Source organism: Bos taurus, chromosome 29, assembly GCF_002263795.3.
Source record: "Bos taurus isolate L1 Dominette 01449 registration number 42190680 breed Hereford chromosome 29, ARS-UCD2.0, whole genome shotgun sequence".
Lineage (NCBI taxonomy): Eukaryota > Metazoa > Chordata > Mammalia > Artiodactyla > Bovidae > Bos > Bos taurus.
The window spans coordinates 16,552,139-16,577,894 of record NC_037356.1 but is presented as its reverse complement, the minus strand read 5'-3'; the positions used below and the strand labels follow the sequence as shown (position 1 = coordinate 16,577,894).

Sequence of the window (25,756 nt, the reverse complement as noted above, 5' to 3'; positions counted from 1 at the left end):
TCTTCTCTGCGCTGCCGGTGGCTCACGTGGGACTCCTCCTTAATAGTCTTCTAGTGCCACATGCCGGAGAAGGCAATGGCACCCCACTCCAGTTCTCTTGCTTGGAAAATCCCATGGATGGAGGAGCCTGGTAGGCCGAAGTCCATGGGGTCGCTGAGGGTCGGACACGACTGAGAGGCTTCACTTTCACTTTTCACTTTCATGCATTGGAGAAGGAAATGGCAACCCACTCCAGTGTTCTTGCCTGGAGAATCCCAGGGACAGGAGAGCCTGGTGGGCTGCCATCTATGGGGTCGCATAGAGTTGGACACGACTGAAGCCCCTTAGCAGGAGCGGCAGTGCCACATGCTGTGGCTCAAACTTAACGACTTGAAGGAAAACTCCAAACATGAAAGTGGTACCAAATGAGACAATATACCAAGGAGAGCCATGACAAACCTAGACAGCATATTAAAAAGCTAATATATCACTTTGCTGACAAAGGTCTGTATAGTCAAAGGTGTGGTTTCTCCAGTAGTCATGTATGGATATGAGACTATAAAAAAGGCTGAGCACCCAAGAACTGATGCTTTCAAACTGTGGTGCTAGAAAAGACTCTTGAGAGTGCCTTGGACTGCACGGAGATCAAACCAGTCCATCCTAAAAGAAATCAACCCTGGATATTCATTGGAAGGACTGAAGCTGAAGCTCCAATACCGTTGCCACCTGATGCAAAGAGCCGACTTGTTGGAAAAGACTCTGATGCTAGGAAAGATTGAGGGTTTAAGGAGAAGGGGGTGACAGAGGGTGAGATGGCTGGATGGCATCACTGACTCAATGGACACGAATTTGAGCAAACTCCGGGAGATACTGAAGGACAGGGAAGTCTGGCGTGCTGCAGTCCATGGGGTCACCAAGAGTCAGACACAACTTCACGACTGAACAACCACAACCTGGTAGAAGACAGTCTACTTTTGCATTCTGACCTCAAATCCTTGGCTTTGAATTGTGATGTTCATGTTCCCTGTCTACAGAATTACATGGCCCAGTATTCACATCTCCTGCCTTCTTGCATGATGCCCGTGACTCTCCTGCTGATACTCAATGTGATAGCACACAATATGTTTGGCTCCCCTGCCCCATTAGAATAAAGTCCAAGCTCCCTAGGGGCCTTCCTTCTTCCTGAGGTCACGCCATCCCACCTGGCTTCCTTCAGAGATGCACTTTTGCAGAGTTTACAGCCTTTTCCCCAGGCTCTCTTCTCTGCCTGGGGAGTCCTTCCACATTTCCCCACTGGGAGAGCTCCTAAACTCTCAGGGCCCTTTAAGAAGAAGACCTCTCCTCTCTAAAGGCTTACCTTGGTGGCTCTCAGGCAGATTAAGTCATCCCTTTCCTGCATTCTCCCTGGGTGGAGTGCTCACCTCGAAGGAGGCCCTTTTCTCACTGTATATCACACCTAGGGAGATATACAGCATCAGCAATTATACACAGCAGTGTGTGTGCGTGTGTGTGTCTGGCGTATATGATATATAGCACTGCATTACAAGTGGGCTTCCTCCCACTTGACCAGCCCAGACCAATAGAAAGGGAATATACATATAACATGGGGCTTTCCAGGTGGCTTAGTGGTAAAGGATCCACCTGCCAACACAGGAGGTGTAGGTTCCATCCCTCGGTTGGGAAGATCCCTGGGGAAGGAAATGGCAACCCACTCCAGTACTCTTGCCTGGGAAACCCCAAAGACAGATGAGCCTGGCAGAGGACAGTCCATGGGGTCACAGAGTCAGACACGACTTAGCAACTAAACAAGAACAACAATACATTCAACAAATAATTCTGCATTATAAACAAGCACTATGAATGCAATCAAGTACCAAAAAATTTTTACAAATTTCTAGCCACATTTCAAAGACCCAAGAGCAACATGTGACAAACAGCTACGATATTGGGGAACACAAATACAGGACAGTTCCATCCCTGGGGAACTTCTACTGAAAAGCACTGGTCTAGAATCTCTCTTTGGGGGAAGTCTGCTCAATGGTGGTGAAGTGCAACTGATTCCTTACTGGGACTGCAGTATGGCGGACATGAACAACAGGAATACTGCTACTGCCGGTTGCAAGATGCCGCTCCTGGCTGATGAGTCATAGCCAACTGTGTTGCTTATAAGCTGACTCTGAAGGTTGGCTTTGAAGGTCCCTGCTGGCTTTTAGGAACCCTTCCAATCTATTCTCCCTCTTACCACATCACCCAGTATGACGTCTTTTGCTTGAGTCTATTTGAAATACCTTGATCTCCCATTATCCTGTTTGTACTTGGTATGTTGTTCTTGCACACAAAACATCCTCTCCACTTACCCTGGCTGACTCTTGATGCCCTTCAGCACAGTTCAAGCTCCACCTCCTCTGTGACACCATCCCTGAAGGCCTCTATGCAGAAGTGGGAGAGCCTCTTGCATGCCCCCTGAACACTTACACCCTTCTTCAATCACTCCTTCTCATGCACGTGTCTTGAAGGTTAGCAGTTTTTCCCCGATTTGGCCAACCACAGTGCTTCAATTGGACATGCTTGACAAACACTAATTGACAGACTTTGTGAATGAGCCCCTAAACTCCAAAAGTCCCAGAGAGGAGTGCAACCCGGCGTCCAGCAGTGGAGGCATCACTTGAATGCAGGTCCCCCCAACCAGGTACCATCTCTGCAGGCAGCCCTCCTTGTTGGGACTGTGCATATTCCAGGCCGTATCTATAACAGGCTTGGCTTATAAAGGTTTGAAGCAGAGGATGGAGGGAAGGCAGCTGAGCCATCTCCCTGTCTTAGTAACAAACTCACATCCAAAGCAGTCAAGAAGATAAAAACCTACCTGGCTTTTTACAGAATTCAAACCAGCCCTGGCGAGCCATGGCGAGGTTGAATCAAGGACCCGAGGGCACCTCCCTTCCTGGGCTGAGTCAGTGGCTTTTGTCTGCTCCGTGACTCACCCTGCTGCTTATAAACCACCTGAGCAGTTGGGAACAAGGCTGCTATGCAGCCCACGCCCACGGGGCCGTGTCTGGCTCCCTCCCTCTGTGTCCGGCATCCATAGTGACAACCACAGCTCGGGGATGGACATGATCCCTCCTGTCTCCCTAGAAGGCAACGGGGGCAACCAACCTCCAGTTCTTCCTGTGAGCCAGGGGCAGGTAGATAGTAAGGTTGTGAAATTAGTTTGGGAGTCAAGAAACTCGAAATTTGGACTTGATGCTGCAATATGGACTTAAATCCCTCTGCAGGACCAGTTGGGCTTCCTTTGTGGCTCGGCTGGTAAAGAATCCACCTGCAGTTCGGGAGACCTGGGTTCGACCTCTGGGTTGGGAAGATCCCCTGGGGATCTATTCTGGCCTAGAGAATTCCATGGACTGTATAGTCCATAGATGGTGTGTTGTGGATCCTATCCCAGCCTTATTTCCTCCCCTAGAAGTGAAGCTAATGCCCTCCTTCCAGGTGAGTTGTAAGGAGGTAGGGATTAGCATCTGCATCCTAGCAGGGTTCAGAAGAGGTTAGACACCATCCCTGTGTCCTTCCCTTGGCGGGAAGTCCCAGCAACTGATTGGCTTTGTGAGTGGAGGTCAGAGCCATCCTTCTGGGTCTTCGGTTTCTCCAGCTACACAGGTGAGCCAGACTATCCCTCAGTTCAGATCCAAGGTGTGGGGGATTTGGGTGTGAGAATTCCTGTGTGACTGTGTGTGTGTGTGTGTGTGTGTGTGTGTCTGTGAATGAGAAAAAATGAAAGAGAGGAGAGCCACATTTTTTTAAGCTCCTTAATGGAATAAGGCAGATTTAAATATTTGCTTCTAACCCACTGTGTTCTCTTTGTTCTGCATATATTTTTAAAGCTTATCTTTGTCTTTAAGCTCTTTCAGTAATGCAAATCCTTCTCACAAAAGGTTTTCTCCCTCCTGATGACTTAACATATAAAAAAATGCTAAATCCTCACTCTCCGCATTCAAATCTTCTTCGATGTTTCTGATAAAACAGGTTGGAAGGGGTTGGAACAGAAAATCTGCTCCGTTTATCTGAGGGACTGATGGAAAGAGGAGGCAGGCTTGCAGCCTTCTAGAGAAGAGTGGACAGAGTGCTTGCTGAGCAATCTGCCTTGATCACTTCTCAGAACCTTGTCTCTTCTGGAATCCATGGGGTCAGCACTCTCCAAGGAGTTTCTGAAAGAATTTGGCTCTCAGGGGGGGTTCTGCAAACATTTTTGAAAACTCTTCTGTTGGGAGTGCAAGAACATTTACGTACTCTTTCCCTCTCACGGAGATTCACATGGGTCTCGTCAAGGCTCTGAGAATTCCTGCAGTGCACAGGCATGTTTAACCTGTCTCATTTGGCATTTCCCAGATGTATCTGGACACCAGTGTTTTTGTGGGGTTCTTCTCCTTCATGGAAAAAAAATGCTTGAAATCCAGTTCCAGGAGCCAGTATGGGGCAGAGGTTAATAGCACCCACTTGGGAGAGAGATGAAGTCAAGTTCAACCCTAAGTCCACCAGCAGAGTAGCCTTAGGGATGTTACTTAACCTTCCAGGTTATCAGTTTGCCATCAGAGACAGGCTGATAATATCTACTTTCAGGGCATCTGTGTGTGCGTCAGATGAGATAATCCCTGCACAGAAGCTTCTGGTACACGCAAGGAATTTTTAAAGTGGGACTCTTTCTCCCTCCTCTCCCCCTTGCAAAATCACATGCAGAGACATCTGAAAACACACTGGTCATTTTTTAAATGTTCCTAAAACTTTAAATCAAATTATTTCACATAAGAAGTCTTCTTAGAATGTCATTCCACTTCCAAGTCTGCAAGTTTTCATAAATAGAGTCATCCAGGAAAAAAAAAATGGTACATTATTTTTGCTTTATGCTTTCATGCATATATATATGAAGGAGACCAAGTACTTCATACAGCTCTCTGGAATTTAATATCAAAGAATTTGCATGCATCAAATAGTACTTTATTTAACTGAATGTGGTATCACTTGATATCCTCATAAAATGCCTTCCTATCAAAATACAACTGTTATTAACATTACTAACAACTGCTTTAGCCTGGCACATTTTATTGAAATCCTAACGATGGGCACTTTTGGAATAAGTGTCCCTGGCTGATTTTCAGAGGCCTGTCCCCCCCAGAGAGTTCATATGGTAACTCCACCAGGGTTTTCACCAAGGTAGAGTGAAGAATTTAAAAAAAGAGAGTCATCTCCAGGTCACCAATAATTAAATACGCACTTAAAGAACAGAATATGGAAAGAGCATAATCTTCCCTGGCTCTGAAATAAAACAGGTACCAGGGGGACAGCACTTCTGCAGGGAGACCTGATCTCCCCTCACAGTAGCATTCCTTTCAAGCCTGGATGTCTATTTCAAAATACCCATTAAAAAAGTCTCTGATGGACTTTAATTATGAGAGGCAGGTAATAAGAGTCTAGTTCACTCCCTCCTGTTGTTTGGGGTGGTTTAGAGCTGCCAATCATCACCCCCTTCTAAGAGGCCCAAGGTACAGACACTGCTTTAAAGAGGATGCTGCGAGGGAGGGAGGCATTCCTACCCCACAGGTGATGCTGACAGAAGCAAGTTAACCTACCGGCGGGGGCCTGCTAAGTGTACTGATGGGACCGCCTGTGAAAAGCAGCGAGTTTTCCCATTAATATACGGTTGTACTGAGGGGTTCCCTCACCCCTGGCTTCTCATTTCTGAGCCTCTGAGGTCCTTCTTCCCACCTCCAGTCACCTGCAAACTGTTTTGGGGTGACTGGATGAGATGCCCTGGAAGCTAACAGGTTATATTAGTCTAAACACACACACACACACACACACACAGGGTAAAGGACAGCTGGGAAAAGAGCCCATCTCAATAGAAGCAGCCAATGCTAGAGGTCAGAAAGACCGGAACTTGAAATCTGACTCCCTCACTCCCTGCTGTGTGCTCTCAGGTCAGTTGCTTAACCCTCCTGAGCCTCCAATGTCTATCTATAAAATGCAGACAGGAATTCCTGCCACCTACATTTTACGAGCCCCCCGGCTTCATAAAAGGATACCTAATACTGTCAGGCCACCCTAGGAAAGCAGAAGCCTTAAGAGTTGGCGTTTGTCCGCCTCCATTGTTTCCTGAATAACAACTCCTCCGCCCTGAGAGAGAAACTTGCTGGAGAGGCCAGCTGAGAAAGAAAAATGTTAAATAATTCAGAGGCACTAACATCAAGTCTGATGTAGGTATAAAAATAGTTACAAAACACCACACTCCTCTTGTTTTCATTACAGCAAGCTTGACTCCCTGGGTGGAACAGGAGGGGCTGGGGTCTGGCCCGGGGCTGGGGCCTGGGCCTGGGGCGGAAAACCTCATCAGGCTTCTATTTTGCTGTTCTAATTACTCTTCTTTGAATAAAGACCAGGAAGGCATTTGCTTGTCACCTTTATTTTAAACCAGCCTTCCAACAGGGTGGCTTAGTTTGGAACTGACAGCAAGCTCAGTTATTGGAGCAGCGAGAATTCTTGACATCCTGCCTTCTGAGAGCTCTCCGAGGATGCCAGGCCTGATCTCAAAGCTCGGGTTCAAAGGAGCTGGCTGGTAGGCTGCCCTGAGCCTAAGCCCTCTAGGGACCCCGTAATGCGGGCCTGTGTCGTTCAGGACGATGCTATTCCCAAAAGCACATATTCTGGGAAAAGAACAGGAAGGATCCGACAGGAGAATGAATGTTTACTAAACACCTACAATGGGCCAGGCACCCTGCCAGACACTTCATCTCTATTACCTCCGATCGCCCTCCAAGACCCCAGTTAGTTGAAAGACTACATTTCACAGGTGAGGAGACTGAGATGCAGGAAGTTAGGGGACTTCCCCCCAAAACTCCAGGCTCTCGCCCCCACCCCACCCCCTCCAAAAGAGCAGAGCATGTGGTATGAGAAGGTCTTCATGAAATATTCAGCTGCATTTGCAGCTTCTGTTGCCTCTAAGCCAGATTTGAATGCTTACTCAGGGCATTTGTTTTTTTGGCAAGGGAGCTACATGGAAACAAATTTCCAATTCATACTTAACAAGTCAGGGAAAAGGGCCTGTTCTTGGCCTGCTCCAGGTATGGGGGGGAATCTATGCCAGCCCTAGGGGCAGTTAGGCATGGGGCAGGGGTGGAAGGAGGGTTAAATGGGAGGCCAGAATCAAAGCTACTGCTTCCAGGAGCGGAGGATTTCAGAAAATCTCTTTGGCCGATTTTGCAGGAGGGAAGAGGGGAGTGATCAGCAACAGAGGAAGGAGGAGGAATCTGATCGCAATATTTCTTGTCCTCTTAAAAAACATGTTCTCATTCTTCACATGCATACTTAGTCGCACAGTCATGTTCTACTCTTTCTGACCCCATGGACTGTAGCCCGCCAGGCTCTTCTGTCCATGGGATTCTCCAGGCAAGAATACTGGAGTGGGTTGCCATGCCCTCCTCTAGGGGCTCTTCCTCACCCAGGGATCAAACCCACATCTCTTAAGTCTCCTGCACCTGCATCTCCTACACTAACGCCCCCTGGGAAGCCCCTCACACCTGATCCCGGACACTTCTTTCTGTCGGAATCTTGTTTTGCCTCCTCCAAGCAACCTGGGTATGAGAGTTCTTTCTCAGATGTGTCTCCTTGGTGCCAGGCTGTGCTGGATGCCTGATTACTGTTATTCCATTTCCTCCCCAAAGCAGGACTTGTTACTCCATATTAAAGAGGAAGGAATTAAGACTAAGAGGTTATTGTATCTGCCAAAGGTCACACAAACTAGCACAGTGGACCTCAACGAGGGACAGCCCTCTCTATCAGAGTCATCTAGTCACTGGTGCCAATGTGGGGACCACATGGGCTAGTGATGGCTTCGCTAGGATTTAAACAAGGTTGGCCTGACTTTCCAACTCGAGATGTCTGATAATATCTTTCCTATATCCTAAGAACTCTGAGGTCTGAATGGACTCCCTTGCCCTTCTGTCCTGAATGACACCTGCTGCAGGTCACGACTCACTCACCAAGCTTTAATGGACTGATTAATCAGGATAGTCCATAATCGTGCCGAAGATCCAGATGAGCAGCCCCACCAAAGGGAGCCAGTCATTCTGTAACTGAATGTTTAAAGAGGACAGTGAGTCCATTTTCCCATGCCCTGCAAACCCAGACAGCCCCTGCTTGTACTCTTCCCACTTACAGGGAGCTCACTCCCTCCCCGGGCCGTGCAGTACTTGGTAGGATGCTCTCCCTCATGCTGAACTGAAGTAACTCCCCACCCAGCCTTGGCTTCCGGAGCCCCTGGGGAAAGACTGCTGGTTAGCTCCTATGAGACCAGCCCCAGAGACTTGGTCAGCTTTTCCTGATTGATGAAACGATGAAACAGAAGAAGACAGGCATGGAGCCAGAAAGACCAGATTCAAATCCTGGCTCCATTGCTCACAGAGTTGGTGACCGAGCACCCTAAGTCAGCCTGGCAGAGTTGTGATGTTCAGCTCACAGTAGGGGGCTCAGCACACAGCAGGGATCAAATGGCCTAACTCCCCTAGCTGGACCTGGTTCCCCCTCTGCTGGGAGCTGTGACACCTGCTGACCTTCCCCACATCACAGCCTCTCTCTGGCCTCTGCCTCTGGGGTCCACTTCTGAACAAGTGACCTGGATTCCATGATTCTGGAGGGGATGGGGAACAGAGATGAGTGGCAACATCAGATCAAGAGATGACAACCATGAGAGTTAACACTTTAACTTGAAAAGTTCCAAGCATGTGCTGTAAATGATAGACACTCCCCACTCCCTGCCCTCACACTCAAACACACATACTCCCTAGCTCAAGTGTGGGGGCCTCAGAAATCTGTTTGGTGCCTGAGACAACCACCCAAACTCTGGTGTAGAATGAATTTTCAGCCTATTTCCACATTCTAGAGGTATTATCAGGGTTAGGTAATAAAGGGAAATTCTCCTTCTAGGAGCCTTAATTAATTTTTGCTACCAGGCACTGGTCATCAGTGCGGGAAGTTGTCAGGAGAGGCTGCACATCTTCTATGAAAAGTTTTAGCTCAAAATTCAGAGACCTGTGAAGCTGTGTGTACCTTGCTCCTGCCGCAAGGCAGAGTGGACGAGTCCCCCAGCCCTCGGTTTTCTGCAGATGAACCACGAACAGCTCCTGGAAGCGACATCTGCTTTATGGTCAGGTAGATCTGGGTAGGAACCCTGGCTCCCTGACTCACCAATGGGGGGTGACCTTGGCTAAGAAGTCTAACCTCTTTGCGTCCCCTTTCCTCCTCTGGAAAATGGGAAAAGTAAGACCTCAGCTTGTTGCGAGGACTCAGTGAGGTTATGCGGGCCAAATGCAACACACAATTCAGCAAGGATTGAGCGGCTCTCATTGGCAGACACTCTCTAAGCACAGGAGTTACCTCAGAGGACAAGAGACAAACATGGCTGCCTCGTGGAGACTCACCACAGTCATGAGAGGCCAAACAGATGCAAAACAGCCAGAGCAGATGAAAACAGAACTCTCACCCCCAGCTCTGCAACAGCCAGCCCCACACAGTCAAGACTTGGTCCGTCACCTGCCAGCTTTCCTGATCTTTGCTCCCTGCTGCCACCTGAGGACCAATGAGAGTGAGTGAGAGTGCTGGTCGCTCAGTCGTGTCCAGCTCTGCGACCCCATGGACTGTAGCCCTCCAGGCTCCTCCGTCCATGGGATTTTTCCAGGCAAGAATACTGGAATGGATTGCCATTTCCTTCTCCAGGGGATCTTCCGGACCTCAGGAATCGAACCCAGGTCTTCTGCATTGCAGGCAGATTCTTTACTGAGTGAGCCACCAGGGCTCCCTAGGAAAGGACCAATGAGAAACAGGCAAATAGGTTTCCTAAACCAATCACAAAGGATAGCCCACCCCCAGCTTCCTCAAGCCAACAGCCTTCAACCAAAGCAGCACTGCGGGGCCTCCCTTTTTCCCACTGTTAACCTTTCCCACTGCTCTACCTGCCTTTGAGTCAAACCCAAGGTGAGCGATGGTGGCTGACTCCCTTGTTGCAGGCTCTGAATAATCAGCCTCGGCTTGCTCGAAGTTGGGCAGTCTTTATTTATGTCCACAGCCCACATGCTTAAGGAAGGAGTAAATTATATAGTATGCTCTGCCCTTGAACTGCCCCACAGCCCCTCAGGTTATTCGTAACACAGCAGTCAGAGTGATCTTGCTAAAATCATAATACATAGTATTTAACACCATGGAAAGAAAATATAGCAGGGTAGGAGAGGTCTGAAAAACGAGGGGCAGGGAAGAGGGATGGCCACCAACACAGGACTGTTAGGGGGGGATCTCGTTGAGAAGGCGAAGGTGATGGAGGAGAAAAAGACCTGGAGGTGAGCACCCAGCCGTGCAGACGTCCAGGAGAAGAAGACTCGGGGCGGAAGGCACAGCCCTGAGGCAGGAGTGGGCCTGACGTGTTCCAACTAAGCAAGAGGTGGGCTTCGTTGGACCATGGAGGAGCTATTTGCACGTCCTGTAAGGACTGTGACTTACTCCAAGGCAAACAAGGAGCCGCTGCAGAGTTCTGAACAGAAGGGTGATGTGTCCGGATTCACATTTTAATGTGATCACATCTTAAACAGGATCACTCTGGCTGCTGTGCTGAAATGCTGGGGGGCAAGGATCGAAGCAGGAAACCAGGGAGGCAAGCTAACCGTACCAGAAGATGGTGGTGGGGATGGTCAGGATCTGGATATATTTTGATTCGGAGTCTAAAGTTTGGGAGACACTGTGTTAGTACTTTCTTCTCCCTTCCCCTCTTCCCCCAAAAATGCAAATGCCTTCACAGATCCAGGAAGCAGTGTGGTCCTGGTCACCCTAGCAGTCCAATGACCATCTCATCCAGCACGGATACCACTCCACACACACTGGCCAGGAGCTGGGGTGCCTGCAGGGCACGTCTGTCCTGGGTGATACCCTGATACTGCTGGTGAGGCACAGCTCCCCACATAACATGCAGACAATGACAACTTCCTGACCTAACTCCTAGCAAAACCAGAGGGAACTCAAACGGGGCTCAGTCCTTCCTGAGGACTATTGAGCATCACATATTAAAAGCCTTAAAAAGTTGCATAACCTCTGACCCAGCAATTTGAAGTAAAGAAACTGGGCTGAAGGAAATAAAGAGACAAGCACATTAAAATGTTGATCTCAGCATTATTGACAGTGGTAAAAAAAAAAGCTGAAAACAACAAAAGGAAACTGGTTAAACAAATAATGACATATTCTTATGAGGGAGTACTGTGTGGCTATTTTAAAGTCATTTTGGAGAGAAAATGTGATGTATTAAGGTTACAAAACGATGAGAACTCTGCTACAACTGCTGGGGGAGGGGGAGTAGTATTATATGTAGACTCAATACTGGACAGAAAACCAAAACGCTGGGAGGAGCCACCGCTACACGGCAGGGTTACGGGTCATTTTCATTTGTTCTCTGGGTTAAGTTTTTATGTTTTCCTGTTGCTTACGTGTACTACTGGTACCATCAGAAAGAAATCACATTAAATAAAAACATGATAAATGTTACAAAATTTTTGGAGTGCTATTTATCCTAGCAATAAAAGTCAGTACCTGTTCCACAACGTGCCGTGCGGTTTAATTCGTTTGAGGACCTGAAAATAAAACCCTGAAGAGGACATGGTAAGACTTCAAACTGCAATCTTTCTATGATGAAAATGACCAGTCTCTACTGTCCCTACTGTGCCACTGCGGCTGCCGCCACCAAGGCCACCGCAATACCAACAAGGAGATGTGTGAATCTGACAAGACTCCACAGGCCCTGGCACTCCACTGAGCCTGGGGAGATGAGGCAGAGGCAGAGGGCAAGCAGGAGCAGGAAGGAAGAGCAAGGTTGTAGAACCTGTGGACCTCGAACCAACAGCATCAGCAGCTTCTGGGAGCTTATTAGAAATGCAGAGTCTCAGGCCCATGCTCCCACCAACTCAGTCAGAGCCCATGCTTGGACAAGTCCCCAGGCGGTGCCTGGGCTCGTTAAGTTTCAAAGGCCCTCTCCAGAACACAACATGTTTTCCCAGCTTGGGGTGGGTTTGAGATTATCTCAAGTTAAGAGGGTTTCTCAAGAAAACAGTCATTATTTGAAGATGTAAAAATCACCCAAACCTTCCAGATGTGCAAGGTCTCCAGGTCCTCAGATCGTGTCAATTCTCGGGCACCAGCCCTGGTGAGCTACTCCCATCTCAGCCTTCTCTAGGAAGCAAAAAACGGCTCAGACATTCCCTCCTCTACTCAGGGAATCCCGAGGCCCTGCTGGCCGGGTGGAGGGCCGTGCATGAATAGTTAATAGGGCTCTGCCCAGAAACGAACATAAAAGCAGCAAAACCAGGTCAAAGCAATATCACCACATCCCCCAGCGAGGGCTAGGCCCTTCCCGGCACTCAGAACACAACTGTGTTGGAACGAGAAGACAGGCTGAGAGGAGGGCTACTTTTCTGACCCAGATGCCCCAGTTCGCCCAGAAGGCCCAGGGAAGGGGTGGGAAAGAAGCCTTGATTGCTATATCTGTAGTCCCTTGGCTCAAATAAATTAGGTCACCCACCTCATACATAAATTCCTCAACACTTCTTTGAAGAAGAGAGAGAACAAATATGTCATGAGGCTCTATAACTCTGCACCATTTCTCAGTCTGGGTTATACTTTCACATCAGCTGGGGAGCTCTGCAGAGCTCTGTGGCCAGGTCGCAGCTAGAGCCATTCAGAGCGCTCTAGGGTGGAGCTGGGCATTGATAACAGCTCCCGGCTGATTCTGAGACACAGTCAAGCCTGGGACCCACTGTGCAGGGCGCTGAGCTGGAACTCAAAATCCAGCATCTGACAGCAGCTGGGAGAAGCAGGTGGAACAAGACTCTGACCTGGCTGGGCAGACTGGCAAAAGGCCAGAGCTGGAGTCAGAAAAAAGGACCGTGGTCTACATCCTGAGCCCCTTGGCTTTTGCATTTCTACAGACACCTCCATTTTCACAAGGCAGGGGTGCCAGAGTTCCTCTTAGAGTTTGACCTGCAAACGCCAGAAACAAGCTGGCTTGAACCCTTCCAGCACCCTGCCCAACACCCCCACCAACACACACATAGGTCCACTGTGAACTGTGATGACAGTTCAGTCAAGACTCTGCAAGCAAGAATCAGAAGGTCAAGAGCCAGGTGGGCGAGGGGGTAACAGGAAGGAAAAACAGCAATGGCAAGAGCCACCATTCACACAGAAGACGCAGCCCGCCAGGCACTTCACCAGCTTTACTGACCCCACACCAACTGTTTGGGGTAGAGACTTCTATTTTCCATTTTAGAAGTGAAAAGCTGTTGAAAGCTCAGAGAAGTTACTTGACTTCATACAGCTACTAGGTGACAAACAGAGAATTCAACCCCAAATGCACTAGAATTGACTACTGTCCTACATGGCTTTGAAAAACACTTAACTGAAGTACATGGGAGAACTATCCATAGTGGAGGGAAAAAAAACCTCATGATTCAGGTGGCCCTCAAAAAAAAGATGCTCATTCAACAATGATAAGGACTCACAAAAGTGCCACATTCTTTCCTGATAATCCTCTCAATAATCCTACCAAATCATCATCATTATCCCCAACTTATGGATAAGGAAACTAAGGAGTGTAGACATTAAGCAACTTGTCAAAGTCCCACAGAAATGAAGTGTCATAACTGGTAGTGGGGCTGTCCACAAATTCGGGGTCTCTTACAAGCTACCAAGATAGGAAGTGTGGGCGGCGGTTTCACAAGATGGCAAAAAAGTGAGCTGAGCCACAGGGTTCTGGAGACCTGGGAAGGGGTTCCAAGCTGAGCACCCCACCTCTGTTACTCTATCAGGGCTACTTTTGAATTAAGCATCTTTTTTTGTTTGTTTGTTATAATCATTCATCCTGCAATAACAGAACAGTCTGCTTTATTTATTCCTTGAGAGGGACGGAGCACGTGGCTGGGAAATATTGAGGGGTTTACACAGGATTAGGATGAAGTGCATCCCAGGAAACTGATAAAACAAAAGAAAATAGACCAGGCAGCAACAGAGCTCGCCAGCCTGTACCTGAGAAGGCCCACGACTCAGCATCGGCCACAATCCATCAAGTCCCAGCTCTGCAAACCCAAAGCCGTGTGTTGGGGACGAGTCCTGCAACCACCAGATGCCCATCTCCATCAGGAAAGTGGGGAGCCTACCAACCTCCAGGGAGGATCCTGGCAGACAAGGAGCTGACGTCCTCCATGGGTCATCTGCCCCCTTGTGCCAGGTGTTCTCCTGAATGAACACTTAATCCTCACAGCCACTCGATATGAGATGAGCTCACCTGTGTTCCCAATTTTGCAGATGAGAGCTTTGAGGCTCAGAAGGTTGCCCAAGGTCACACGGCGAGGTAGTGGGTGTTAGGGTCTGACCCAGTTCTTTCTGGCTCCGAAGCTGATGCGCTTCCCAATATTCCACGCTGGTTAGTGGGAACCACCTCAGAGCGCATACACAGAGAAACTGACTTCAGGGGCCATAAGGAGCAGTTCAGGTTGGATGCTAGGAAGCACTTCCCGGCCTTGGAGGTAGACAAACACTGGATGGGATAAGCCAGAAATGCCAAACTGCTAGAAAGGGCAGACAGGGAGAGCTGAGAGCGCTTGACGGCACAGCACTGGGGAGGGCACAGCGGGGCACGCGGGGCCAAACATTGCAGGTTGGCTTAGTTAAAAAAAATTTAAAAGAAATCCAAACTTCACCGGTGCTCTAGTAGTTCCCTGGTGGCTCAGACGGTAAAGCATCTGCCTACAATGTAGGAGACCCGGGTTCAATCCTTAGGTCAGGAAGATGCCCTGGAGAAGGCAATGGTACCCCACTCCAGTACTCTTGCCTGGAAAATCCCATGGACGGAGGACCCTGGTAGGCTCTAGTCCATGGGGTCGCAAAGAGTCAGACATGACTGAGCGATTTCACTTTCACTTTCCAGTAGTCAAGAGTCCAGCTGCCAATGTAGGGGACAGGAGTTCGATCTGGTTCGGGAAGATCCCACACGCTGAGGAGCAGCTAAACCCTTGCACCGCAACTACTGAGCCCATATACCTAGAGCCCATGCTATACAACAAGAGAAGCCACCACAGTGAGAAGCCCACGCACTGTGATGCGTAAAATAAGAGAAAAAATAAAGTACAAAATGCAGAGGAAAAAGCTAAAGTGATTCTCTCAAAATCATCAAAAAATTCTATTAATTCACAGGTTGCAACCTTTACTAGCTTGTCTATTTCTTCTTAGCTCTGTTTCAACAAATGCCTGCTTTGACAAATATATTTGGGTTTTAATAGGAGAGCATTTGGTATTTTTCTAAACATAAATTTCTTTGTGGCTTTCTCCCATGTCACAAAAAACATGTCAGAAACAACCCTTAATCTTTGCATGATATCCCACTGCTTGGCTCTGCCATATTTAACTTGTCCGATCCAATTCCTATTCTTCTTTTTTCACCATTATAAATAACACTGCGATGAACATTTTTATTCTTCATCTTTTCTGCCCATCTCTGATTATTTCCTTTGGCTAGATTCCTAGAATCGGAATACTGGAATAAAGGGAATAAGTGTTTCTAGGACTACTGACAGTTATTGCCAAATTGCTTTTCTAAAAGGGTAGGTTAATTTGCATTTCTACCAGCAGCAAAGGAGAGTACCTTTCTCCCAGCATCCTCTCCAGAATCCAATGTTGTCTGACAAATAATCTTGGCTAGCAAGTGAAAAATAGTAGCACGGATCTGCAAAGAGGCTCAGAGTATGTAAATACTCGTTCAATAACCTACCTCTAGTCATTCAACGAGTATGTGGATGAACAGGGACTTGAACTAGGTCCCTACCCGCCACCCAGAAGTACTCAGCCACAGCTTGGGTTATAAAATTATAAAAATACCAAACATCAGGTGTCCTTTTAGGAAATTTTGCATGAGAGTTTCACGGGGTAAGGACCTTTGCATTTGTCAGATGATCCCAAGCTTCTAGATCAACACTGTCCAAGAGAACTTTGTGCGATGGATGATGGAAATGATCTGTATCTGCACAGTCTGATATGGTAGCCACTCTCCTCTCCTGGGCACCTGAAATACGGCTAGAGCAATGGAGGAGATGAATTATTAGTTTGATTTAAACTTTAATTAAATTGAACTCAAATTGTGACTGGTGGCCACATTGCACAGCGCAGCTCTGGAGTACCTAGTGTACCACCCAGGATTTTCTGAGTGACACACTCATAGAGTCCCCCAGTGCCTCTGCCATCCTTCCTGCAAGGCAAGAGTCTGCCTCTTCTACCCTCATCGCTGGGTGTCCATTTGTTCTCTCAGATGCAGGGTTAATGCTATTAATCTGCCATCTGGGGGTGATGTAAAGATCAGCTAATGAATGTTTTTGCAAAGAGCTGCGTTGCTGACTGGTTCTCAGAATAATTACACGTTAATAAAACGTTTTAACGACCAATACTCATCCAGAGGCCAAAGCAAGGCTGGGTTTATTTAGTAAAAGGCTGATTTCTCTGACTCACCCTGCACCAGATCCTTCCACCGTGGATCTCATCAATGCCAGGTTCTTTTGTTTGAAAGGTTCCACCAATCGGAAGATACTGAAATTTACATTTGCAATGGTTTTGATGTCACAGTTTGATGAGTAAATTAATAAAACAAACAAGATTGGGGAGGGCGGATATTTAACCAACTTGAACAAATTGCTTTTAAGCCCTTAAGCACTTTAATTGCTTGCCTGACAATGATGCAAATTTTGAAATGTCTGGATCCATTCTTAAAGTAGGCCCAGTAAAAGCACCTCTAAAGGGAAACACTTTGCTAATAAGCACTCAGTTTTAATTACCTGGCATTCTAGAAAGCTACAAAGTTGCCATTCTAAGAAAAATAAGGTCTGGGGGTCAGAAAGGTGTGCAATCAAATGCTGAGCCTTGGTGTGTGTCCTGGACAGATGGCTCACCTTATTGAGCTTGTCTCCCCATAGAGAACATGGTGATAACAGCAGCTACCTGACATACAGAGGCACTCAGTTTGTTTTGTTCCTGCCCCATTCTTCCACTTCCTGAACAACCACAGGATGAGAGAGTTGACAAAGTCCCTCCCCAGCCTGTCTGAGAAAATGAAGATGCCAATTCTCAAAACTCAAAAGGCAAGAACAGACACATGCTTTACAACACCAGACTACAAGTCAGCTCCTCCTGACGTCTAGCAGTCACTATTATTACTTTCTGTAATAAGGTCAGAGTAGGATGTAGCTTGAGATCTTGCTTCTCCAAGTTGGGCCATGGACCAGCAGCAAAGTACCTGCTGGGAGTTGGTCAGAAATGCAGATTCTTGGGTCCTAAGGATCTTTAGACCTACTCTGCTGCTGCTACTGCTAAGTCGCTTCAGTCATGTCCGACACTGTGCGACCCCATAGACGGCAGCCCACCAGGCTCCTCCATCCCTGGGATTCTCCAGGCAAGAACACTGGAGTGGGTTGCCATTTCCTTCTCCAATGCATGAAAGTGAAAAGTGAAAGTGAAGTCAGTCATGTCTGACTCTTCACACCTGCATTTTAACAAGATTCTCCAGTAACGTGGGTTAAAGTTTGAGAAGCACAAATTTATAAAACATCAAATCTACTCTCGTCTCCCAACCTAGTTTTCTAGAGAGGGAAACTAATTTCAGGAATTGGCAAGTGTTTCACCAAACTCCAGCTCTCTGGTTTGACTTTCAAAGATGTCAAAGATCAGACTTAGAAATCAACAATCATTCCACAGTGAGAAAATGGGGTCTTTTGTGAGACAAACATTCTTAAAAACCTAAGGTTCTTGATGATCATAGTGATTAATCAGTTGCCTCTGACACCCTTTCCTCACTGTAGGTTCAGGCCACATTTACCATCCACTGGCAAAGCAAATGCAGGGCTCAAGGGACAGGGAGGAGAGGGCAGGGCATACTTGCTCTTGAGATCCTGCTACATCGATGTGCTGTTTCCTTTTTATTTCACAAATGAAAGAAAAGCCCCAATTTGATGTTCGGGATGTGGCAAAGGACAAAAATACTCCCTCACCTCCCCCAAGTGAAAGTGGAGTGTGTCAGTATCAAGGCAGCATCTAAACACTTGTCAGAAGTCAGAGTCTGCGACCAGCAAAGCAGGTTTCCTTTATGGTGACCACGACATCAGACCTCTCCATCCGATCTAAAGGAACTCCTGATGTCTCCTGCTGAGCCTGGGGACACCTTGGAAACAGGAGGACTGGACTTCCCCCACTGGCTCTACACAATACTTTGTCAGAGGACGAGTCCTCTAACCACAGGGAACAAATCTTTTCTGGGTCACAGAAATCTGATGCGTGAAAGACGAAGGAAGGCTGGCAAACACATCTGGGGACTGAAACGGCCCAGGCAAGGATGGGACAAGAGTAGAGACCAACTACCACCTTAGGAACAGCAAGTAGGTGGTTTTTGGTTGTTGTTGCTGTTCGTTTGTTTTTTAATTGTGCCCAGGGATCACAAAGTGAGACTTTTAGGCTGTTTGTCCCAATAAATGCCATGCAGTGGACAGTGGGGTTGGGAAAGGGAGGATAAGCTTACCTTGGGGTGGCTTCCTTTGCAAACTTTTCTAAGGCCTCTGAAGCAAAAACGGGGTGCAGGGAGAGGGGAATCCAAATGCAAAGACACACTCAATTCTCTGAGGAACGTCTGTCATTCACCAGGGAACCAGCCTCACCTACAATACAGAGACACATATCTACATATTTTATCTCCATTGCTGGCTGAAGGGCTACAGTGAGTGATGATTCCAAGACAGCCAGAGAAGGAAAATGTTCTTGGAAAAAATGATTTGCCTATCAGTTTTGCAGAAAGGCTCAAAGTTATGCAAATCCCCTGCTTGAGGTCTGATTATCACCCCTACCTCCCTCTCCTACCTAGTCCCTCATGCCTGCAAAGAACTGCAAAGTAAGCAGCCATATTCTGGTTTAAAAGATGAAGTAGAAATCACAAGGGACCCCACTCCTTTTCATGTGTGACAGAAGTCTCACCATGGCATATGCCTCTGACCCTGCAATCCTGCTTTCTGGGGATTTATCTCAAGGAAACGCTAAAATTGCCCAGTGTGTATAAGAATAATCACTGCAGCTTTGTGATAATAATAAAAAACTAAAATAAAAATAAACCAAAAGTCAAAATTTGTGTACTGTTCTACTAAATTATGCCATATTAAAATGTTGGGGTTCTATGTACCCATTAAAAATGTTGCCATGGGGAAAAAGTCATAACATGGAAAGATTTATCAAGTAACAAAAATAAGCACTGAAAATACTGTAACTATGATCTCATTTTTTCTAGTCATAAAGAGAAGTCACAAGGTACAACCCCGAACATGGTGAAACATTTTCTTTTTGCTTTTCTCTGCATTGGCTTACTTTGCTACAGTGAACATATATTACTTTGGTAATTAGAATAAAGACAAAAGTTAGAAAAAAATTGTGACAAAGTAATAAATATATAACCCACAGAGGACTAAGCCTCTACATTTACAGTTTCATTAGCAGCCTTCCTTATGGAAAACTATAAATTCAGGGATCCATGCATGCCTGGTTCCCTGGGAACTGGGGCATGTGTGACTTTCAAAGTGGCCCCCATAGCAGCCTTTCAGAGCAAAGCCAAGATGGAGTGATTTAGTTTTCAGTTACAATAAGCCAGGCTGATAGACCATGTTAGAAGGCAGGTAAAATTCAGCTCTTTAGATCTGAAATTGATGTGGATTTACCCTGCTAGGCTCTTGGAATCAAACCTGCATTTATGGATGTGGGAGAGTGTACTGGGACAGGAACATCAGGAGAGGCTGGGGCCCAGGCAGAGTCGCCACCTGTTAGAACCAGACAGGCAGCTAAGGACCCAGTGAGGGTCTGTACTGTGTGCTTGCTGCTGCTGCTGCTGCTAAGTCGCTTCAGTCGTGTCCGACCCTGTGTGACACCATGGATGGCAGCCCACCAGGCTGCCCTGTCCCTGGGATTCTCCAGGCAAGAACACTGGAGTGGGGTGCCATTGCCTTCTCCAATGCATGAAAGTGAAAAGTGAAAGTGAAGTCGCTCAGTCGTGTCGACTCTTAGTGACCCCATGGACTGCAGCCCACCAGGCTCCTCCGTCCATGGGATTTTCCAGGCAAGAGGACTGGAGTGGGGTGGCATTAGTAGGCCTCATTCTCCTTCAACCTCTAATACACTTAAACAGTGTGAGCAAGCGTCTCAAACTCAGTCCCTTGCTTGTCTCATCTCCCTTGCTTGCCTCATCCAACAGTACCTTAAATTCTTAATCACCTTTTCCCCCCCATTATTCGTAACTTTTGATCTGGAAATATCAGGTTATGTAACAAGTCAATCTGCATGAGGATGTAATTCTGTCAGAAAAAAAAAAAAAAGGGACTCGATGAGGGAGAAATTCTAACAAAACTGGAAATGACTTTTCTAAGAAAAGAGAAGATATTTTTGTTTCAAGCATTTGAGCTGGTTTTAAATAGACTGTGGATGCAATATTGCTGGTTTTTCTGGGGTTGTTGATTTCCCTGCCCATCCCCTACCCTCAAAGCAACACGTTGTAAAGGGATGAACGAGGTGGGGGGTAATGACCATCTGTGAATGGCCTGCAGTATGTCAGAGGCTCTATGGACCTTAATCCTTACAACGCTGGAAACTAGAGAGTATCTTCCTATTTTACAGGCAAGGGGGCTGAAGCTTCAAAGGAAACTTGCCTAAAGCCATAGAGTCTTGACTCCAGTCCAGGAAATTAAGGGGTTAAAGTCACATCCTCTGGATTTACCGCCACAAAACCACGGAGGAGAGCCTACCACCTAGAGTCAGATCTATGGGAGGAGAGCCTTTGGAGATCCAAACCAACCGCCCACTCCTACAATACCCAGCCTTCAAAGGCAACATGTGTTCCTACAGAGCTCACTACCTCATATTCCAGGTCATTCCACTCGCTTGCAGAACTGTCTTCTGGTAGTTCTTTTTAGGGTTGAGCCCTGGTTCTGTCCTCTGGCGCCCCGCACTGAGCAAGACCGACCCTTTTCTCCCCACGGTCCAGTAGGATGCTTCATTGGCCTACTGCCCACATTCCGCCCACCACCCTCCTCAAGAGAGGCTGACGGATGAATCCAAGAGATCTTTCTGGAAAACCTTCCCATCCCTGACAACTTCCCCACCACAGACTTGGCGAGTTCGCACACCAACCTGCCCCCTGCCCCCTGCCCCCACGCACTGAAAGACAGGTGGTAGGAATCAAACCTTCCCTGAATTAGTCCCCTAAAACTATGTGAACGTCTAAGTCCTGAGGGACGTGGGGACGGCTAAACCTTCAAACATTCTCAAAGCACCGCGGTGGAGAGGAGACACACGATCGCCTCGGGAAATCTGCTCCAACAGGTCCAGGTCCACCAGGTGCGAGGACTTCCCACCCTTTCCGTCACCAGGGAAAACAGATTCTGCCGCAGCGTCCCCTTACAACGCCCACAAAGAGAGGAATCTGGTTTTTGCGAGATGACTGGCCTCCCGCGTACCTCCCCTCCAAGCGCACTTCCCCTCCCAAGCGCGTGCGCGCGAATACACACACACACGCACACGCACACACACATAAAACTTGCTTCCACCGCCACCACCTGTGAAAACATCTCTTGTAACTTTGGCGAAGAAAGCTCTCGGCGAAGCTGAGCGGCAGGGCGCCCGGAGCGCGCCGGGGGTGGGGAAGATGGAGGGCAGGGAGGGGAGAGGGGAGAGACGCGGGACGCGGACTCCTCGCCGCGCCGGGGGCGGCAACTTGGCCGGGAACGCTGAGATCTCGGATCGGGTTTCCCACCCCGACCCCGCCTACCCAGCGGCCCAGCTCCCGCGGACTGCGGCTCTGTTGGCCCAGGAGCCCCACGCCGGGGACCACGGGCAGACGTCGGGGGTGGGGGTGGGGGGTGTGGAGCGCGATCGGGGCTCGATCCGCGTCTCCCACCGTGGACCCCTGGAGGTGGCCAGAGGTGGGCGGGGAGGAGGGTAACGCGGGGCCAGCGCCGAGGCGAGGGGCAGGAATGCGTGGCCCCTGAGCGCAGGGAAACAGGTTGCTGCGGAGCCCCGTCCCCTCCCCGCGGCGGCCCAGCGGCGACCCTGCCCCGGGGGTGAAGCTAGCACCTCCGGGGCACACCCCGCCCCTCCCCAGACCCCCGCGGGCCCGGCCCGATTCCCGCCGGCAGCCGGGTTAAAGGCGCCTTCAGCAAGGTCAAGGCGAGGCCGGCCGGCACCTGGGGATTTTTCCCAGCCGAGCACGAGCTTTGCAATCGCATTGTTAAGGATCATGGCAGCGGCAGGAAATCCGAACAGCCCCACAGGTCTGCGAGAGGGAGGATTTATTTTACAGCGCGGAACACACTCAGACAAGACCCGGGATTTCGGCGGGGTGGGGGCCGCGGGGGAGGGAATGCGGGGTTTCTGGACGCTGGAATGTGGGAAAAACAAAACATTCCCCCTCCGTGCACGCCGCCACCCCCACGGCTGAGCGAGGAGGTAGCTCAGAGCTGCTGTGCCCCAGACTTCAGCGGTCTGCAGGGCACTGCCAGGTCTGGCTGCCTAATCCCTCTACAGGCGAAAAACAAGATTTAACAAAAAAAAAAAAAACACACAACTCCACTACTGTGGTTTCTCTATCAAAGCCCATCAACGTGCTGCAGGCGGCAAAGGGAAGCAGCGAGATGCGGAGAAGAAACACAACAGAAGCAAACTGCCGTCTACGAGGCAGAGAAGCCAGGCGAGGGGAAGCCGCACTCGGCACCCATGGGATCCGCGCCGGCCTGGCCCGGGAAGCCAGGAATAGGTACCTGGTGCTGGCGGACTCCCTCTCTCTCCAAGCCCGCGCCGGAGTGGGCCTGCATTGCCGGGATGCTTGGCCTCTCCGAGGGGGGACCAGGCATCGCGGGCAGGTTTCTAAACACATGAAGGGCACTGCGTATGGAAGATGGGGAGGAGGCGCTCGGAGAAGCAAAGAAGAGGGCCTTTGGGGTCCCCTAGGACACAACGCCGGTTTCTTAATACAGCATTCCCTGGAAGGCCTCCCTCACCCCCCAAGGTGGAGCCTTGGTCCCCTGCGAACTCAAAGGACCCTGAGTTCTGACCGGCTTTTTCTCTCTCATCAATCCCAGATCCTTTCCCGGCCCCTGCCTCGATCTGCGGTTCTTTGGGGGGAGGGGGAGGACAGTGGCATCGGCACCCAACGCCCATCGCGGGGGTGGGCGCCGTGATGCGGGGCGTCGCTCTCCTCTCTGGTCCCGGGGTGGGGGCGCCCGGTACTTACATTCCTCAAGCTAGCAAACTTTCGGGCTTGTCCTTCGCCAACCTGGGGCTCCTATCAAGGTTCCGGGTAATCACTGAGGCAGTTTATATAATTGCCCGCGATGCCGTTCGGCTGATCTCCCGGTGCGCGTGGCCGCACCGCTCAGCACATGGACATCGTCTCAGCCCCGCGCTCAAACACCGAGCGTCCCTCGCCACCGCCTTCCACAAGCGGTAGGGCGCTCTCCTGGGCTAGTCAAATACCAAGAGTGCGAGCAGGACTCGGCCAAACCCCGGCTGCCCCCGGCGCCGCTTTCGCCGCATGGGTGGCTTACAGAGAGCTGCGTCTCTACAAACCTCGCCGGGGCTGGTGGTTGGAGCGGATAAGGGACCGAGCAGGGGACTGCTGCGGTTCTAAAGAAGACTCCGTAACCCAAACGAGTAATAATACCCTCGTCCCCATGGACCAGAATGTATACAAATCGCCTTAACGTTTCGCCCTGAAAGGGGAGCCAGTTTCCAAAGTTACAGACCACGCAGTTGAATTTCCAGTACTTTCCAACCTCGCCTAGGCGGAGGCAGGGCAGAGAAGGGCGGGCAGCGGCCAGCAAAGCCCACCCTACTGCCCCGCCAAGGAGGACTCACCAGTTGAACCTACCTTCACCCCAGTAGTTGACTGTATTCCCTGGTTGCCTGTACACACACACACACACACACACACACTCCTCGAGACCACCTTCCCCTTCCCGAGTGCTCCTAATATAGACTGCATTTTTAAACCGCGAGGATAATGACTAAGGAGCTCACTGATCACATTTCATCCCAGAGCACATTTCCCCGAAGCTGGGGTGCCACCTCTCTCTCTCTCCCCCTCCCACACACACACACACTCACACTCACACTCACACTCACACTCACACACAGGAGCGCTCCGAGTGTCCACCCAGGGGCTGCAGCCTCAACTCGCTCCGAGGGGAACATGGACACCGCGGCAGGGCGGCGGGCTAGAGAGGGGCGCCGCGTCGGCTGCAGAGGGCACGGGGCTGGGGTCGCGTCTCCTGGTTCTCGGTTCCAATCGCAGGGCGCGCGGGGTCGCCGCAGCCGGCTCTAGCCCGACAGGGCAGGCTGCATGCAGCCCGGGAGCCCGGCGCCGCCTCGCGGGCTTCTCCAGCGCCCGCCCTGTGGCGGTCGGGTCCGCAAAGGGGCTGCGGACGCTGGGGCCAGGGCGGGGAAGGGGACCCGGGCAAGGCCGACGAACCCCAGCATGCGCCCAATCTCGCAGCTCTCCCCTAGCCTTGGCTTCCAGGCTCCACTCTGCGGTGGGGTTCCGGGGGGCTGCGCGGTGGAGGCTCGGGGCTCCAGACCCACTCGCCTCCCCGGAAACCCCAGCCGTCCTCGCTGCCTCACCCGGTGCGGGCCGGGGAAGCGAGCGAGCGTCTCCGGGAGCCCTGGGCATCCGCGCGAGCTGCCCCGACCCTTCCCCGGCTAACGAGCGCCGAGAGGAGAGAGAGCAGGCGAGGCTCCACCACGGTGTCCCCAAAGGCGCTTTTCCGTAGAGCGGATCGCGCCGCCTTACCGTGGCTGCAGGCTGCCGCCGCCGGGGAAGCGAGGAGGAGGGCGGCAGAGAGGCGAGACGCCGCACCGGTGGCTCCTCTCACTCTAGGCGGCGGGGCTCCGCGGCTCCGCGTGCCCGAGCAGGCAGGCGCCCAGGAAGGAGCAGGTCCCGGCTCCGCGCTCAGCTCCAGTGAGACCAACAATAGCTCCCGCAGGGAGCGGAGCCCCAGCGAGTCTCCAGCCGCGCGCGCACGCCCGGCCGCCGCTCCCGGCCGCTCCCGGCCGGCGTCCCTGCCAGCACTGCTGGCCCACATTAAACAGCTGCAATCCCGAGGCTTGGGGTGGGGGTGGGGGGGGCGCGGAGGGGGGTGTTGGGGCGGGGGTGTGCGCGCGCGCGCGCGTGTGTGTGTGTGTGTGAGTGTGTGTGTGTGTGTTTAATAGCTTCCCTCCTCGTCTTCCCCTCCCCGCCTGCTCGCCTGCCTGCCTCCGTCCCCCACCCTCGCTCTCTTACACACAGAGAGGGCGAGCGAGACACACACACACACACACACACACACACACACACACGCACGTACACACGCACACACGCAGGCTACATGAATGGGAGGCGGGAGCCAATCCTCCCCGAGGCTGGGCGAGCCGCGGCGCTCGGGCGCTGGGAGCCGGGCCGCACCGCGGCGCGCGGGGGGCGCCACGCAGGTGATGCGCGCGCGTCCTCCCGGGACCCCTCACCCGCCTCCTCGTCAGCCCGGTCCCTCTGTTCTGTCCGACATCCTCCCCTCTCCCCTTCCCTCTTTCCTTCCGCTTCTATCTCCGTCTTTTTTCCTATTTCCTCCTCGTTCTCGAATTCTGCGAGTTCTTTCAGTTCCTTTTCTCGGTCTCC

At 50.4% G+C, this 25,756-nt stretch overlaps 1 protein-coding gene across 7 annotated transcripts in view; it reads right to left on the bottom strand.

Moving 5' to 3' along the window:
• TENM4 (teneurin transmembrane protein 4) overlaps positions 1 to 25,187 on the bottom strand; it is an 851,321-nt gene extending 826,134 nt beyond the window's left edge. For 5 of the 7 annotated variants that reach the window (XM_024987529.2, XM_015461143.3, XM_024987528.2 and 2 more), the window contains exon 1: positions 24,896 to 25,186. The gene's annotated coding sequence lies outside the window, so the exon portion shown is untranslated. Of the gene's footprint in view, positions 1 to 24,895 lie in introns of all 7 variants that reach the window. The other 2 variants (XM_015461146.3, XM_024987531.2) reach the window with 2 other exon arrangements.
• Positions 25,188 to 25,756: the final 569 nt, after the last annotated feature.